Source organism: Ambystoma mexicanum, chromosome 4q (assembly GCF_040938575.1).
Source record: "Ambystoma mexicanum isolate Mex_15411 chromosome 4q, UKY_AmexF1_1, whole genome shotgun sequence".
Taxonomy (NCBI): Eukaryota; Metazoa; Chordata; class Amphibia; order Caudata; family Ambystomatidae; genus Ambystoma; species Ambystoma mexicanum.
The window spans coordinates 428561942-428579249 of NC_090928.1; positions in this window are offsets into that span (position 1 = coordinate 428561942).

Sequence of the window (17308 nt, forward strand, 5' to 3'; positions counted from 1 at the left end):
ACATTGACCACAGAAACAAGCCATGCCTGCCATCAAGCTTCATCCTTGGACAGTAGTAGCAAAGAAAGCCCCCCATGATCGCAGCAAGCAATGGTACATTGCATGTAACCAGAAACAGGAGTCCTTTTTTATTTTATTTATCTAATAAGTCATGGATTCCAGCCTTTTAATCATTGTAATCGTATTTCTTTAATTTTGTATCAATGTGTGTATTTTTGGAAATCATTGATTTTTTGGTAAATATGCTTCCAAGTTAAATTGTTATTTTATAGTTGACGATCGGTAAGCTTATTTTAAATTGTTTTGGCTGATTCTGTTAATTGCATTTTTATTTTTAACTTTGTCTGTTTGTGATTGATGCATTTCAATCAAATAAACTTGAAACTGAACTGAGGAGTCCTGTCTGGGCCCTGAAGGAAGATCCACTGTCTGAAGATGAACCATGGCCTGATCCCTGTGATAGCCACAACCAAGAAAAAGCAACAACGAGTTTGCAAGCATCCTCGGAGTCACACCGAATGAGTGAAACCTATGCCCTGAGGTACTGGCTTGGTCCATTGGTACCCCAGCCCAATGATGACCCCTGTGGAGTCGCCGTATCGAACCCATGACACCTGGCAGCAAGCGAAGAGATTCAAGACTTATTAGTAGATCAGTAATGCTAATTGTGTTGATTTTTGGGGCAGGGTGTGGTGTTAATTATTTTTTAATATAGGTCCCCCCTGATACGGATGCGTCATCGCGTCATGATTCCGAATGCATCATGGCGTCAAGGCTAGTGCTGCAGTACCGGCATAATATACAACACAGCATTTCCGTGTGTTCATATTGTGCTCTGCTGGGCATAGCAAAGCATGTGCCCACAGCAGTCTCCCCCCCCCCCCCGCTGGCCCCCGTGGGGGCTTCCTCCGCTGGAAACACAAAAAACCTTGGCAGCCTACACATATATATGATGACTGGAGCTTGACTGCAAGCTATGGACATGATTGTTGCTGTGCAGTTGTGCCTCTTTGCGTACAGTGGTCTTGTAGTTCAGATCATTGGTCATCTAGGTGCTTATCGGCGACCATTTTGTGGTATCTCTGCAAAGCCCTGTGCGGCACTCGAGTTTGCCCCTGAAAACGGCACCAGTTTCAGGGCCATGCACTGTGCGTGGTGAATGGGAAATGTGGCTGCATCTGACCCTTGTGCCTCAGCCTGAACGCAAACTATGTTCTGCCAGAGAGAGTAAAGCCCCTCCAGTCCGAACCAGCAATTTTCCAGCCACCCATTAGTGCATGAAGTGCCTACATTCAGCTGTCAATTAGGAGGGTCTGAATGCCGTGGAAATGTGTATATTTTTATAGAGGAGCAGGCCACAAGACTTCCATTCATGCTGCTTAGACTTCCAGGAGACGTGCTGCCTTCTTTTTAACCACAGAAGCACTTTTTATGTCATATTCTGTGTTTTTTTTAAATCAGGGACATTAGCTACTTTCTTGTTTTTGTTGAAGTTTCCAAACTTCGCATAGCTTAAGTGATTAACCATGTTTTTTACGCCACTAGACATACAACGGTACACAACTGAAAACACGGTGCCTTAAGTTTCATCGTCTTTAATTCAATTTAGTAGCAAGAGTTCATGGTGCTTCCAGGCGATAACACAGTTAATGATACCATTACGAGCACACAGTTCAGGAAAGATCTCCACGCAAATTAGAAAATGAATTAACTCATTGACCCACTAGATGTGTAAAATCGTTAAATAGTTATCCTTAAAAAGTGTCTCTGAAAGGTCTTTTTTATTATTAGTAATTAGCAACCAGGTGATAATGGAACATGGTGTTCAAGGCCCCTGAAGCAACTCAATTGTACACCTCAGCCATATAAAATAAAAAATAAGAGACTTATGTGTGCAAATGACAGTGGGCCTCGTTATAGCCCTGCCGGTATTCTGGCGGTAAACCCTCCAGGATACTGGCAAAGGTTATTACCGTTTCCAGCACTCAGTCCGGTGGCATTGCTGTCGAATTATGAGTGCCGGAGTGATGGTGTAAATCCCCAATCATGGAGTCCTAGGGGATTTGCAGTCATTACCGGCATCGGGAATACCAGTGCCAATAATGATGGTGTTTTCTGCAGGTAGGGCACCTGCCATATCTTCAGCTCTTAGCTGGAGGTAACTCAGGTGCCGCACTGGTAAACCTGTCGTCGGGCGGTCCGGTTAAGTGCCGGTATACATCAATGCCGACATTTTGTTACTGGCCGGGCTGAATTAAAAAGAGGCCTAGTGTCTGCACTAGTTTTCATGTGCAGAGTTTTCTTCTGGAATCGATTAGTCACATAAAACACGATTTTTCTGTGACTATGAAATGACCATAGAATACTCAATCTTTGACTTGAATAGATGAGAAGTCCTTGGGTAGCCCATGTTCGATTAATCGATTATGTCCAACTGTAGTGATATTTCCTGCTATTGCCTCGAATCACCTTAATATTGAGGGGTCAAGTCTTAGGTAGCTTTCAGAGAGGCAGGATGTATTTGATAGAGGCAGGCTAAGGGCATTTACGGATGGCTTAATAAACTGAAGTGTATTTATATTAGTCAGAGGAAAAAGGGTATGAAGAGGTAATGAGTGACGCTGTATGACACATAGAATGATTGGGAGTGGGTGAACAATACAAGTTCCACAACCAGACATTTGGCGAGGCGTCAGACACACCAGTCAGTATCCGTCTCTTGAAGCAAGAGGATTTGACATTATGCCCTTGGGGGGTTGACATCTCAGAGGAGGAGGAGCCGGAAGAGCTGAGAATCCATAAGGACAGCCTGTGGGAGAGGCGCACTCATCTGATTTTGTTTGGAGGGAGCAGATGAAATTCAGGAAGGCAGTGGGTGGCACACCAGTGAGTATCTGTCTCAGAGCGAGTGGACAAGATACGTGTAATGGGGTAACAACTGAAAGGAGGAATGAAAGGAGTTGAAAATCCATGAGGGATTTTACCGGAAAGGCATGCTTTCCTGATTTTAGTGGGAGGCAGCACGAGGGAATAACAGAAGCAGATGACACCCCAGTCAATGCCTGTCTCTTGAAGTGAGTGGACGAGATATGTGCCTTTGGTTGACACTTGGGTGGAGGGGCCTGCGGGCCAGGAATCTCTGAAGGCATCTTGAGGGTGAGGCACATTCACCTGATTTTTCTGGGAGGGAGCAGCAGAGAGTTGGGAAGGCGAATGATACGCCAGTCAGTGTCCATCTCTTAAAAGAAGTGGATGAGCCATGTGCCATTGGGTGACACCTGGGAGGAGGAGTGAAAGGAGCTGCGAAACCCAGAAGTAAGCTTGTAGAAGAGACACCCTCACATGCTGTTGATGGAAGGGAGCCGAGGAGATTAAGGGGGGCGTTTGGTGACACACCAATCAGTGTCCACCTCCTGAAGCAAGAGCACGAGACACATGCCATTGGGTGACACATGGGGGTGCATCAGAAGCCAGAAGTCTCTGAGGATAGCTTGAAGGGGAGGCACTCCAACCTGCTTTTTCTGGAAGGGAGCAGTAGAGGTTTAGACTCACCAGTCAGTGCAAGTCACTTGAAGCAAATGGATGAGACACATGCCACTGAGACACCCTTTGCATGTGGGAGCAGAAGGAGCTGAGCATCCCTAAGTACAGCTTGCGGGGAGGCACACCCATCTGATTTTGCTGGAAGGGAGCAGCAGAGATTTGGGGAGGTGGTGGGTGGTACATCAGTGAGTGTCTGTTTCTTGAAGCGATTGGATGAGGAGTGTACCTTTTACTTACATCTGGTATGCAAATGAGGGGAAGCCAGGAGTCCCTGAGGGCAGCTTGTGAGAGAGCCCTAATTTTGGTGGAAAGGAGCAGCAGAGATTTGGGGCGAAGGATGACACACATTTGGAACAACGTGTCAACACTCAAATGAGCCAGAGGTGGGGCCAAGGTCTGTATCGTGGTCTATTCAATGCTGCAGCAGCACTTGCTGTGTGCACTGGAGAAGCATGAATTCCACATGGTTAATTGAAGGTATCACCCAACTCACCTTTCACACATCCCCCTGTCACAAGTCACTCTGGGGTGCATGCGCCAGTACATAAAGAAAATTGGTTTTGGACCTTGACAATGAACATCCACTGAACAGAGCAAATTGCACTTTAAGTTTTGTCTTTAATATTAGGGGCAGAACAGTGGGGGGAGGGGTACAGATGCTATCTAATGAAGATCAGCGAAGAACAACAGATGAAGTAAGTAGGAGGGTATTGGAAATCCAGGCTCTTTCTCTCCGCCAACCCCATCTGATGGGTCACACAGTATAGATAATGAGATGGAGGATGATCAAGACAAAGATTATGTACAATCAGAGTCCAGATGGGATCAAGCATTGCTTCTGGAAAGCTGTGAGACTGAGGAGGGAGGGGAGAACCACACCACAGTTGCAGAGGCTGTAGCACTGATAGATGTGTGCCCCCACCTTTATAGAGTCTCTTTGAGAAACAACCCACCCGTCACATGTCAGGAAGGATATCACATCATTGCATGGGGTCCAGAAAACTTCCAGCACCATCATGCCCACATGAACTCAGCCTGTGATCTAGTCCACTACAAAAGTCGAAAGAGCAGTACTTCACAGAAAATAAACAGTAACTGCATCTGGCCACTTTCTATACGCTGCCAGAAAACAGTGTGCCAAAGGAAGGTAGAGACCAATTTGAGTACCACATCTATGAGGTCCCATATGCAATAGCAACATGAACAGACATTCGAAGAAGTACAATTATCTAAGATGCGTCCCTCCCCATTCCATAAATCAGCCTACCTCTACCAGTCTGCACACCTAGCCCTAGAAATACTTCACCTGTATCAGTGCTTGGGGTGGGACACCAAGAAGGACACCAAGCTCTACCACCATGTACTCCAGTGGCGCATAACACTGTCCCCCATTGCATCAGGGCCATTCGAACATGGCAATAATGTTGGGAACAGATTTCTTGACCTACACATTTGTAGTTTTCCAGCACCTTATGGGAAAAGTCAGTCACCTTTCGGAAGTTTCCGGCCCACTTTTTTTTTCTTTTTCAAAGTGGTGCAGTAGGACAAACATTCCACTACACCATGGGCATATGGACCAGTTGTTAAAGCATTGACTACATCGCCTTCACAGAACACTTGTTCTTTTCCTCCTCTAAGAACCAAGAGGGGTTCTGAAGTAAATCAAAGGGTCAGCAGGTATATGCAATTTAGAACCAGGCAACCTTGTGCATTCAAGGGTTTCAGGGCAGAAGCAAGATGGGAGATAACTCTGGGAGAAGGTGAGGGAGGTGGAAGCACAGTGAGTAAGGACTCATAGTTTGCATTTGGACTTTGTTACAGCGACCTATGGATCAAATTTCCTTTTCGGCTTACAAAATGGCAAGACTATGTATATCCCTTGCTTTGCATGTGTCCTTCACCATCTGGTCACACACGTTATCAGCAATTATGAACCTGTGGAAGAAATGGTTGCTGTAGGCCCGAAGATATGTTTGCATTTCAGCCATGCCTAACATGCTAAAAAGGCATTTCATGGACTGCAAATGGAACGCAAGGTTTTGCGCCTTGAAACACTTGTGTAAAGGCGTGTTATAAATGCCATATCATATCATATCATTGTGCTATGAAGATCTTAGGGGCCACTTATTCGAACTCTACTTGCACACATTGGACAGGCTATGTGAGCAGCGTAATGCAATAACAGTTTACTGCAACGCTCATAGCAAAGTTCTATATGGGGCATTATTTGCACTGTGTTAATGGCAGCAGCTTTTCAATGTCTACTTTGAGCTACAACCTTTTGAGGAGACCACCAAGCATGTTAGCTGACACATCACATCCATGAGCGATGTTCTACATCTGGTGTACCTGCTAAAATTCAACCTGACCAACATAGTGAGGGCCAGTACTTTGGCAGGTGAGGCGGATGCCGCACGCCTGGTGATGTAGCTGTGTCCTGCTTTCAAGCTTGCATGGTGATCCACTGGAAGCTACAGTAGCATTGAGCATCTGCTGGCTTCCTTTGTAGACACACGTTTCAGAGTAAGAGTGGGCACTTTTCATTCACATGCCTTGGGTGAGGAAACCTCACAGCACGCATCGCAAGGAGCAGACAATGCACCGATGTGCAAGTGTGCTTTGCTGCAGTACTTGTAACATCAATTGGAGAATATCCACAGGCAGCAGGAAGAACAACAACCAGCCCAAATGTTGTCAACCACACTGGACATGTCAGACTCATGGGTGACAATGGCATCAGCCGACTGTACAACACTGACACCTGTAGAAAGCTTTGTAAGTAGTTTGGGCCCAGTCTATGAGGAGAAGAATCTGCACGACACCATCCTCAGTGACTGGAGCATCTTGAATATAGACGGATCATCAACAAGAACCGACACTGGACCATAAGCCACACAGATGCTTGATGTCTATCTACTGGACACTTCACCAGTAGGATGGAGTGATGATCCATTACAATATTCGTACGAAAAGTCATCTGTATGAACAGCTGCACTTTTTTGAGTTGCTGTAGAATTGCTAAGCTGCCCACATGATAGTCTGCAGTCCGAGGGTGTTTTAGTGTGGCCAGGACAATTGTATCTACGCAGAGAATGAGCCTCAAAGGGCTGCATGTTGAATGATTGATATTTATAAAAAAGTAATGAGCACTTAATTGCAAAAGACCATAGAAGGACATCTATAGCCAACACACCAACTCTGATGATGATGATACATTTTTTACCTGGGAGAAGTCATCCACTGAAGAGAGAAGCTTGTTTATTTCATGCTGTTTGTGGATGGGAAATGAATAGCTGTAATTCTAGTGACTGTGACTAAGTTGGTATCTTATACATGTTGTTGCATAGACTATAGTTCAAGTAATGTTCTCAAATCCTGATCACACACTTGTCAAAAGTGCTCATGTTCTCCCAAAGGCTGCTGCCATCCACCAAGGTTGTCAGGCTCTTTCACATGACACAGCTACCCACTAAGTTTCTCAGGCTCTTCCACAGGGTGCAGTCACTCACTAAGTTTCTAAGGCTCTTTCACGGGATGCAGCTACCCAATAAGGTTATTAACTCTAAGTTGTGTAGCTTTTTTCACAGGGGGCAGCCGTCCACTAAGATGTTCTGGTTCTTTCACAGGATGCATCCTCGCAAATGGGGGAGTGACCCTCTTAGACACATGCATCTTTCATGACTGCCAAATTTCTTCCCCCTGCACAACACTCTACGGGAGAGAAGGGTCGCAGTACACAATATTCCTCCTCAGGTTTCAGACCACCCCTCCATGGGTCAGTTTTCCCCGGCTAATGGAGTCCCCACAATAAAGGGCGTAGATATATGAAATGATAAGTCATTTAAAACGCGCCTGTACACATGTGTTACCAGGCGCGACAAGACAATGGAGGGTACGGATGGATGACAGACAACAATGTTACTAGGCCTTGTGTCATCCAGATTGTGCAAGTTCGGTAGCGCAAAGTGCAGGGGAAGTGCAAGGAGGTAAGGGGAAAGTGCAATGAGGGCAGCAATGCTCTGATAAGTGCACCCAGAACAACGCAACTCTGGGTAAGTGCAAGGAGGTGGGGGTCTGTAGTGGTTACAGTTACAGCCTCTAGTGCCCAACTAGACCGGAGGCAGTGCAGAGGAGATCAGTCAAGAGCAGCTAGGTACCCAGTGAGATTCTGAGGGTAACCAAGCAACCAGTCAGCACAGCAGGCAGGAAGGTCATCAGGGGAGGGAGGGAGAGAAAGCAGAGGAGAAAATGAAGGCTTTGAGCTGCTTCCGGAACTTCAGGTCGTCCGGCTCAAGTTTGAAAGGGGCAGGGAGGCTGTTCCAAAGGGAGTTACCTGAAGAGAAAAGTGATCTATCCCCTAAACTCTACATGGAGAAGTGTCTCACTCTCAGAGAGTTGGAAGCAGCAGAGAGAAGGGCTTGAAAAGGAAGTTATTTAGGGAGAGAGTATTGAATGAAGTGCGGGACCCGGCCCCAGAAAGCCTTGTGGATGATGCAGAGGGTCTTGAACTTGATTCTTGTAGCCACCGGGAGCCAGTGGAGAGATTTCAGGGCTAGAGAGATATGGTCCTTGGGCTTGAAGCCAAGGATAAGTCTTGCAGTCCTGTTCTGGATTAGTTGTAGAGGGTGATGGTGGAGGAAGGCAGATTGAGAAAGAGGCTCTTACAGTAGTCCACCCTAGAGAGAACCGGGTCTCTGGTGACAATGAACTTCTGGGGGAAAGTGAAAAAAGGAGGGGTACCTCTGAGCAGGTGCAGCTGGTAGTGGGCCTTCTTTGAAAGGTCCGCGACATGTGAGGAGAGAAGGAGAGAGTGGAGTCAAAGATGACACCCAGGTTTTTCGCCTCACAGGAAGGTGAAGGAAGAGGGCCCATGGCGGGTGGCCAGAGTGAGAGAGGGAAATCGGGTGCAGGGGTCCCATTGAGAAGGATCTCTGTCTTGCTAGCATTAAGGCAGAGATCGTTGGAGGTGCACCAATCCTAAATCGCGGATAGATGGTCAGGAATGTGCGAGACAGGAGAGGAGGCTGTATGGAGCCAGAAAAAGAGCTGTGTGTCATCTGCATTACACTGAAAGTTAGAGCAGACTGTGGAGAGATTAAGTGGGATTAGGTGGGCCAGAGGTGCCCTGTAGAGATTGAGAGCCAGGGTGAGAGGTTAGAGCCCCAGGGAACACCACATGTGGAGAGAGATGTGGTGGAGAGAAATGACCCAAGTTGGACCTGGGAAGGTTCGTCCAGAAGGAAAGAGGTCATCCACTCCAGGTTCTCACGGAGTTGGTTGATCAGAATGGTGAGATTGACTGTGTCTAAAGCAGAGGAAAGGTCAAGGATGATGAGGACAAAAGAGGTGCTGGTATTGAGATTGGAGAGCAGTTTACGTGCCTCTGCCTGCTCTGAAGCCAGACTGGTGGTCATGGAGACAGCCAACAGTTTCAGGGTGGAGAGTAAGTTGGGAGATGGCAAGCTTTTCCGGAATTCTGTCCAGGGAAGGAGTGATAGAGATAGGGTGATAGTTAGCTGGACAGGTAGGATCGGCAGAAGGCTCTTTAAGTAGGGGGTGCACAAGGGAGTGCTTGAGGAGAGAGGGCATAGCAACAGTGGCAAAAGAGTGATTGCAGAAATTGGCCAGGGCTGGAGCAAGCGTGTCAATGTGGTCTTTGATGGTTCTGGAGGAGCAGGGGAGCACCTGTTTGGATGATACTTTCATAGATCAGACTTGTCTAGAAACATCGTCAGGTATTATCAGAGAGAACAAGGAGAAAGGAGGAGGAAAGCGAGAGGAAGCCGGAGGGGGGCCGAGAGTGGTAGAGGGAGAGGAAGAGGAGAGTGAGGACAGGATGTCCTGAGTTTTAAAAGTGAAGTGAGAAGCCAGTGCTGTACAGAGGACCTGGGAACAGAAGAGGTGGAGACTGCAGAAGGATTGGCCAGATCCTTGCAGATTTTAAAGAGTTTGGCTGTGTTGCAGAGGGCGCAGAGCCCCAGGTTTGGATGTGAACTCTGTTCTTGGACAGGACAGAGAGTCTGTATTGCCTTTGGAGCAGTTGCAGGACAGTTTGTCAGAGGATGCACACAAAGCCCTCCACTTCCTTTCAGTCACCTTGTACTTGCTTTTCAGGCGGCGAGGTCTGAGTCATACCAAGAGTTGCACTCGGAGGAAGGCTTCAGGCGGATTCTCATGGCAGGGGCAAGGATGTCCAGAGTGTTGTAAATGGCAAGATGCATATTAGAGAGGGCTCTGTCAGGGTGTGAGTCAGCCACAGGAGAGGGAGGAGAAGAGAAGGTGGAGGCACAGGCATCAACTCTCAGGAAAGAAGAAAGTGGTCAGTCCAAGAGAGAGGAGTATTGAGAGGGTTGGAGAGAGAGATGTCTGAGGAAATGAGAACATCTAAGGTATGTGCAGCAGTGTGTGTTGGTCCAGAGGGTAGAATGGAGAGATAGAGAGAGTCGTAGAGATGCGGAAGAGCCCAGTGGAGGGATCAGAAACATCCAGGTGGATGTTGAGGTCTCTGAGTAGGAGAAGTTGAGAGGTAGATGCAAGGATAGATGCAGAGAGGTCAGCCCACTCAGAGAGGAAGAGGGCAACCTGGCCAGGTGGCCTATAGATGGTGGCCACAGTCAGAGAGAGGCCAGGAGAGATAAAGAGTCTGCAGACCAGGCATTCAAAGGAGGAGTAGGCCTGTGGAGGGACTCTCTCCAGAAAGATTAACTTTACTCCTCCTTCAGGTCGGTTGGTTCTGGGCACGGAGAGGATCTTGTAGCCATCAGGAAGGAGAGTGTCAAAACTCGTGACAGAGGTGGACATGAACCATGTCTCAGTGAGAGCGAGGACATGAAGGTCAAGCTCTTCGAGGAGGTGGCAGTTGTCCGAGGAATGTTTGACAGCAGAGCGAGAGTTGAGAGTGGCAATGTGGAGCAAGTTGCCATATTTGAAAGACGTCCGAGTAGGGGTACAGGCGTGAGGTACACCTGGCAGAAGTGGTAGAGGTGCCAGAGAGTGGAAAGAGGTGATAGTAGGTGGTAGAAAGGTAGCCAGAGAGGAGGCAGACGAAGGAGGTGGCAGAAGGGCCAGAGAGGTGATAATAGGAGTAGCAGGAGAAGGAAGGTCCCTCCAGATCTCAGGAAGTAGTCAACTATCTCCGGCCCAAATATGGATACTGCTGGTAATACATCACCCCCAACTGATTGATGAGGCAGTACCTGCTGTTAGCTACAATTGCCAGTTGAGCAGGCTTGAGGGGTGTAGTCATTTGGCAGAGAACGTACTAGGGCCCTCTTCCTCCCTTTCACCATCACTGGTAGGTTCTGTGTGTACTTATTACTCGTTGGATTGGTTAAACGTCATGTCAGCCACAGTTCCTCATGGCCATCGTCCCTAGGGTGAGGACCTTGCTTATATTCCTTTGCTTCCACTTGACCCTGTTCCCACATCCCACCACCACGCAGATAACCCCAGGATTCTCCCGTGAGTTGTCTTCACTGGTGGTGGAGCGAAATAATCTCACACCCAGAACCCTATTGTCTGTGTGGGGGTTCTGAGGTCACTACTCCCTGCAACTCCACCTGTGCATGGCATTTTCCCTCCATTAGGAGCTGGAAGAGACATCTCCATCACCACCACCACCTCTATTTGCTTTTCCTCCACCCCCTCGAGTAGGATGACCACAACCACCTGCAATGGGCTTCTACAGGCTGGTCCGCCCTCTGTGCCTCCTCCTCATAGACCTGCCCCTCATCCGCAGCAGGAACTTCGCTCTGCTGGGTGGAGACCACCTCCTACTCTTTGCTCTCACCCAGACAGTGGCCAAACCAAACTTCTTCTTTTGGGTTCTTGCATAAACCTGAATCTGTAATGTGGGAATAGGGAACTCTCTCAACATAGGATAGGATGCCTACCACAGGTTTCCCAGAGCCCCCCTGTGTGGTGCTCTTCAGACTTCTGTAGCACCACTACCTCCTCCTCCTCTCCCCTCTGCCCTTTGCTGCCCAAACCTATGTGGCTACCTCTTCCAGGTGCTCCTGGAGTACCACCTCCTCCCTGCCAAATCCAAGGTCAAGGTACTTGTCTACCTTCTGCAGGTACTTATCCAGAGAGTCTGCCTCTACCATAGCCTCTTCTAGATTGGTAGCCACATCCACCTTCTGCTCATGCATCCTTTCCCCCTCTACATGCTCCATTTACCCCCTCAACCACTGCTTCCCCTCCTCAACCACAGTCTCATTCTCTTCAGCCTCTGTCTCCACTACATTATGCTTTGTCTCAACATTGCTGTGAACATCCTGATCCTCTGTATCCCCCCACCCCCGCGCTTAGCGGATTCCTTCACCCTCTGTCAAGGACGAGGAGAAGTCCAGCTCCTCATTTTCACCCTTTGGGCACTCCCTTAAGCTACAAAGTTATGTTCCCCAAGGTCCCAATGTGCAAATCACAAATGTTCCTAAGGTGCTTAATGTGCCTCTGGTGTCAATGAGTAAATCACAAAGCAAGTGACAAAGACAAACAAAGAGATTTGCACATGACTCACACAATGGGAAAGGACAGACACTAGAAATGGTGGGTTAAGAATACTTTTATTTTTATTTGTTTGCAGTGACACAAAAGGAACAATGGAAAATACAGTAGGAACTTTAAACAAATAAAAATAAAATGGATTAAGGGTACACATTGAAGATTTAAGATTAGAGAGGCAGCCTAAAAAACATATGCAAACAGACAAAATGGGATGGAACAGGGACCAAGAAACACCACAAACACCACTAATAACTAGCACCCCCCTCCAAAATACTCCTAAACCTTTGTAAACTCACCAAACGCACATCCATACGCCTTGAAAATGAACAATTTGTAAGCCTGTCCTGTCCACCATTAACTTGACAGTCATTCAAACCCCAGAAAGGGAAGCCTTTAAAGGCCCTTTAGCCGGTTTTAGAATGGATCAGGGGCTCTCCTTAGCTGGTTGTACTCCCCCTCGAGTCTCCACAAAGAGAACTTAAAAATACTTTTAAATGCATATAAGACCGGGAGGTTACCAGATGTAATGTCCTCTCTCTATGCTCATCCTGTAGGACTTGAAGGACAGGCACCCACCTGTCCCCTTTCTCTTGTTGTTGTGGGTTAAATCCCACTCTCTAATGTTGAAGGCATGGTTACCGCCTTCATGCCAGTATCGAGTTGATGATTAACGAAGGTACTGGCTTATTTCTGTGTTTCAATGATCCTCCAGCATTTGTTTCACGTGTTTTATTACATCCGCAAGTGTGCAATTAACATTGGTGACGAGGAGGTCTTATCCGCTGTGTGTCCCAGTGCAAGAGAAGTACAACGGTGCTCCCTTGGTTCCACGGACCGGTCTCCGGCACCCGACAGAGCCAGCGGATTACTGCTATCGTGTGACGCACTGGATACTGCGCTTCATATCCACATGGCTCCCGGCCCTACAAATGACTGCCATTGCGGGATGCATTGGATACTGCGCTTCGCATCCACACAGCGCCTGGCACCATCAGACTGCATTTCACACGACGGTGCATCGGGACTGTTCGAGCCTGAACCTGTGCACTTCTTTACACCGCCATGGAGCAAAACTATTTCATTCTGGTCACAGCTTGTGTCCCTCATGCTGGTGCATCGCCATAGAGGATATTTACAACATTGCAGCATTTCAACGATCTTGAGCACCGCCATGGAGGAACTTTGAGAGCATGAATCAGAGCAATTAGCCAAAGGAGAACATGTGCTCTAGAAGGTCCTGTGGCCCCCTGGTCTACATGGACAGTATTGCCTCCTGACAAGCACTTGTGGCACCTGACATCCACGACACCGCCTCAAGGTGAGCCCTGCAGTGATTCTTTTGCGCAAAAGCCTGATCCACCATGTCAGACAATGAAGTGGGCAGTGGCTCACGTAGCCGACACACAAGCTCATCCCCTCACAACCCTGTGCCCAGGGAGGAGTGAGGCCATGAATCCTTACAACTCCAGGCCATACAACCATTTGTCATTTCAGATACAAGCAGCCTGGCACCAAGGTGGAACAGGTGGTTCAAGGAATTTAATATTTACTTTGATGCAACGGGTGTCAGGGAAGAACACCGCCTCAGAGGCATAATGTTGCACTCGCTAGGACCTATCTAGAGAGACATTGGGCCTCATTATGACATCGGCAGTAGGTCCGACCTGGCAGGCAGAAAGGCACTCACGAGCACAAGTCATAGTTTGCCGGTCCGGGAACTATGGTACCAGCAAGCTTACCGTTACCATAGTTCCCGGACCTGCAAACGTATGATGAGGCCCATTGTATTTGAAATGCCGGAAAACTCGACTGACACTTTCCAGGGCATAATTGATTCGCAGAATAATTATTTTGCCCTGCTAAAAAACGTAGATTATGAGCACCACATTTTCCACACATCTACGCAAGACAAAAGGGAAAACATGGACAACTTCGTCATGAGACTGAGGAAAAGGGCAAAATAATATGACTTCGACCGCTACACCAGAGAGGAGGATTTAAAATCACAGGCCATTGCAGGATGTGAATCACCCGACTTTAAATTAATGCAGAAAAGCGGGACTCTTCTTCAACTCGCCTGGGCAGACTATGCATTGTCCCTGCAGACAGACTCATTAAGCTACAGCACGATTACCCGGTCTGCGTCGCCAGCATCCTTGTGCCCTGTGCGCACGTCCGAATGCAACCAAGAACAGAAGAAATGCTACAGATGTGGATACAACTTCCAACACATCGGCCCATGTCCAGCCGTAGGTCACCACTGTGACGCGTGTGGAGGGGAAAATCATTTTCAATCAGTGTGTAAAAACATCAAATTCTTTCAGTCAGCCGAGGGCAACAGAGACACTAGAAGGCGGGAAAGCCCTCGACCAAGAACATGGCGATCCCCACCACCCAACAGGAACAGCTTAGACAGCAGAACAAGAAACCTGTCTCACAAGGACCAAAGGCATGACGATAGAAGAGGTGACGCCGAGTAGTCCAGATACAAGAGTGAATCATGGTGACGTGCACCACGACAGAAACTAAGATACCTAGAAGCTTCGCCGAGATAGAGGCATGAGTCTAATTCATCATCATCGAGTGGTGAACGGAAAATAGGATACGTACACACCATAGGAAATGCCACAGCAACCAAATAAAGCCCAACCCTGCTGTTGCAAATAAACGGACAGAGTCGCAAATTCCTAATAGACATCGGAGCTACGGTGAACATCATCAACGAAGAGACCTACAAGTCTCTCAACTACAAGAAGGAACTGAAGAAAGCGGACATTGACATATATACGTATAGCACAAAACAAACTGCTTGACTGCAAGGGAATGTTCATGGCCACGTGTACATACAAAGATAAGAGTCTGAAAGCCACGATATATGTGGTAAATGGAGAAGTTCCAGGAGGCAGCAGTCTTAGTTTTCCGGTCAGCCATTCAGATGGTGTCATGGTTCGCGCTAAAAAAAACCCGGATCCGATGGGACACCCCCCAGTCATCGACTCCCATAAGGACTTATCAAGCCCCAAGGGAGTGTCCCAGAGCCTCTTGGACTCAGTCCTGGCGCCGTTGATGCCAGGGTCATAAGATTGAATGAAGCACATGGAACTTCTTGCCCAGTCTAGTGAGGCTGAGCATTTCAGCTTTTTCAGGGTGTGGTTGACTATTTTACTTGAAGAACAGGGTGTGGTAAAGGGACTACTTTACCTGGAACTACTTGCAAAGCTATTTAAGCCACGCCCTGCAGGCAGAACACGCTTTGCGTTATTCTGCACTCCTGCAGCATAACGCTCACTGTGTCTGTCCTATCCTCGAACTTCTACAGCCACGCCCGTTCAGAACTTCATCCATCAGTACCTAGAAGGAGAAAGACAAGAGAAAACAAAGTCAGTACAACAGCAAGCCTTACCTGCAGCATCCTTCCATCGGTTGCTTCTTCAGCTGCTCCCGGACCTCCGCATCAGCTGAAGGGAAGGTATTCGTTCAGGCCGCAAGACGCACTCGGGATCAGCATTCTTCCCGAGCATCTTCGGAGCGGTTCTTCCATTCTTCATTCCAGTGCTGCGTCACATCTGCAAAAAGGAGAAGAAACAACAGGTTAGTCGCGCACGGAAGGGAAAACAGTATTTTAGACTTACAGCGCCTCACTCTTGCGCTTCCACTCACCTGAAGGAAATCTGCTCAGCATCTTAAAACTATTTGAATCTCCCTTCGAAATCCATTCGAGGCCGCGCCTGAAAGAAAAGACAAAGACAGAGATCAAAAAGGGGTTGAGGCAAAATAAAGACTTTAAACACCTACACCAGGCATCTATTGGCATACAGACTTACCTGTTTGACCCAGCTCTCCAAGACTCAGCAACCACTCATCGGATCAGTGAAGTAACTCGATCCAGGGAAAGACTGTATTAATCGCGTCCCTGCTAGATTGCAGGATGGAGAGTCTACCTTACAAAATTCTAAGGTGAGATCAAGAGGAGAAGGGAATCAGGTGGTGGAGGAGGTGGGTCCAATCCAATCCCACTCAGTAGCTAATATCTTATCCCGATCTTGCAGACAAATGCCTTGTGAGGGTGATAACAAGGGAGAAGTCGCAGCAGCATCATCAACCGCGCAGTACCATGCCAGCGCAGACATCATTTGTGCAGCCACGTGCTACGTCCCCGTGGAGACCAGGTGAGCATGACAGATGGGCCTGGTACATGTGATGTATCAGATCATGTCAGCTTACACGACCAGCCCGAAAGAGATTATGACGAAAATGTTCCCGGCACTATTGAAAGTTCTTGGGAAACTAAAAGGGAAGGAAACCAAGTTGCATATAAATACTCACATTCAACCAACAGCTCAACATTATCGGGGAATACCCCTCATATTCAAAAACATGTGGAGGACAAGATATAGTCGCTATTAGATCAGGATATCATTGAACCAGCATTGGGACCCACCCCCTGGCTTTCCCCCATCGTGCCCGTTCCAAAAATGAAAAACAATACAAGCATTTGCATTTGTGTGGATATGAGAGCCCCCAACATGGCAATAGAAAGAGAGCAACATCTGGTGCCCCGGAGGACCCATATGATGCATTTGTTGCACAGGGCAAATGTCTTTTTCAAGCTTGAATTAAATAAAGGCTATCATCAGCTTGAACTACATTCTGATTCTCGGTATGTAACCACCTTCTTGACACGCTTAGGGCTCTTCAGGTATTAATAACTTCGTTTTGGGGTATTGTCCACTGCAGAGATCTTTCAAAACGAGATACATCAAGTCATCAGGCACATTCTTCACTGTCTGACCTACAAGGATGATATTTTAATTTTCGGGGCCACACAAGAAGCACACAATGACATGCTCAGGATGGTGTGTGCATGGCACTCGAAGAGACAAACCTAACACTAAATGCTGCCAAGTGTGAGCTCAGCAAAAAGACACTCAAATTCTTCAGGCACATCCTCTCCCACAAAGGTCTACAACTGGACCTGGACAAATGCAACCGCTCGGTTTATAGTCTTTCCATCTAATTGTTTCCATCAAATTTATTTTCAATCAAATTTTTTCCATCTACTTTTTTTTCATCTAATGTGGTTTAATACCACTTTCCATCGAAAACCCATTTAACAATTTTTTGTGTGTTTTTGTTTTTTAAATTGGGGGGTCCTCCCCAAACCGCCCTTTAAAACACCCATTCTCAAATACATTTTTTTTGATTGGGGGGGTTCCTTTTCGATGGAAAAATATTTCAATGAATATTTTTCAATGGA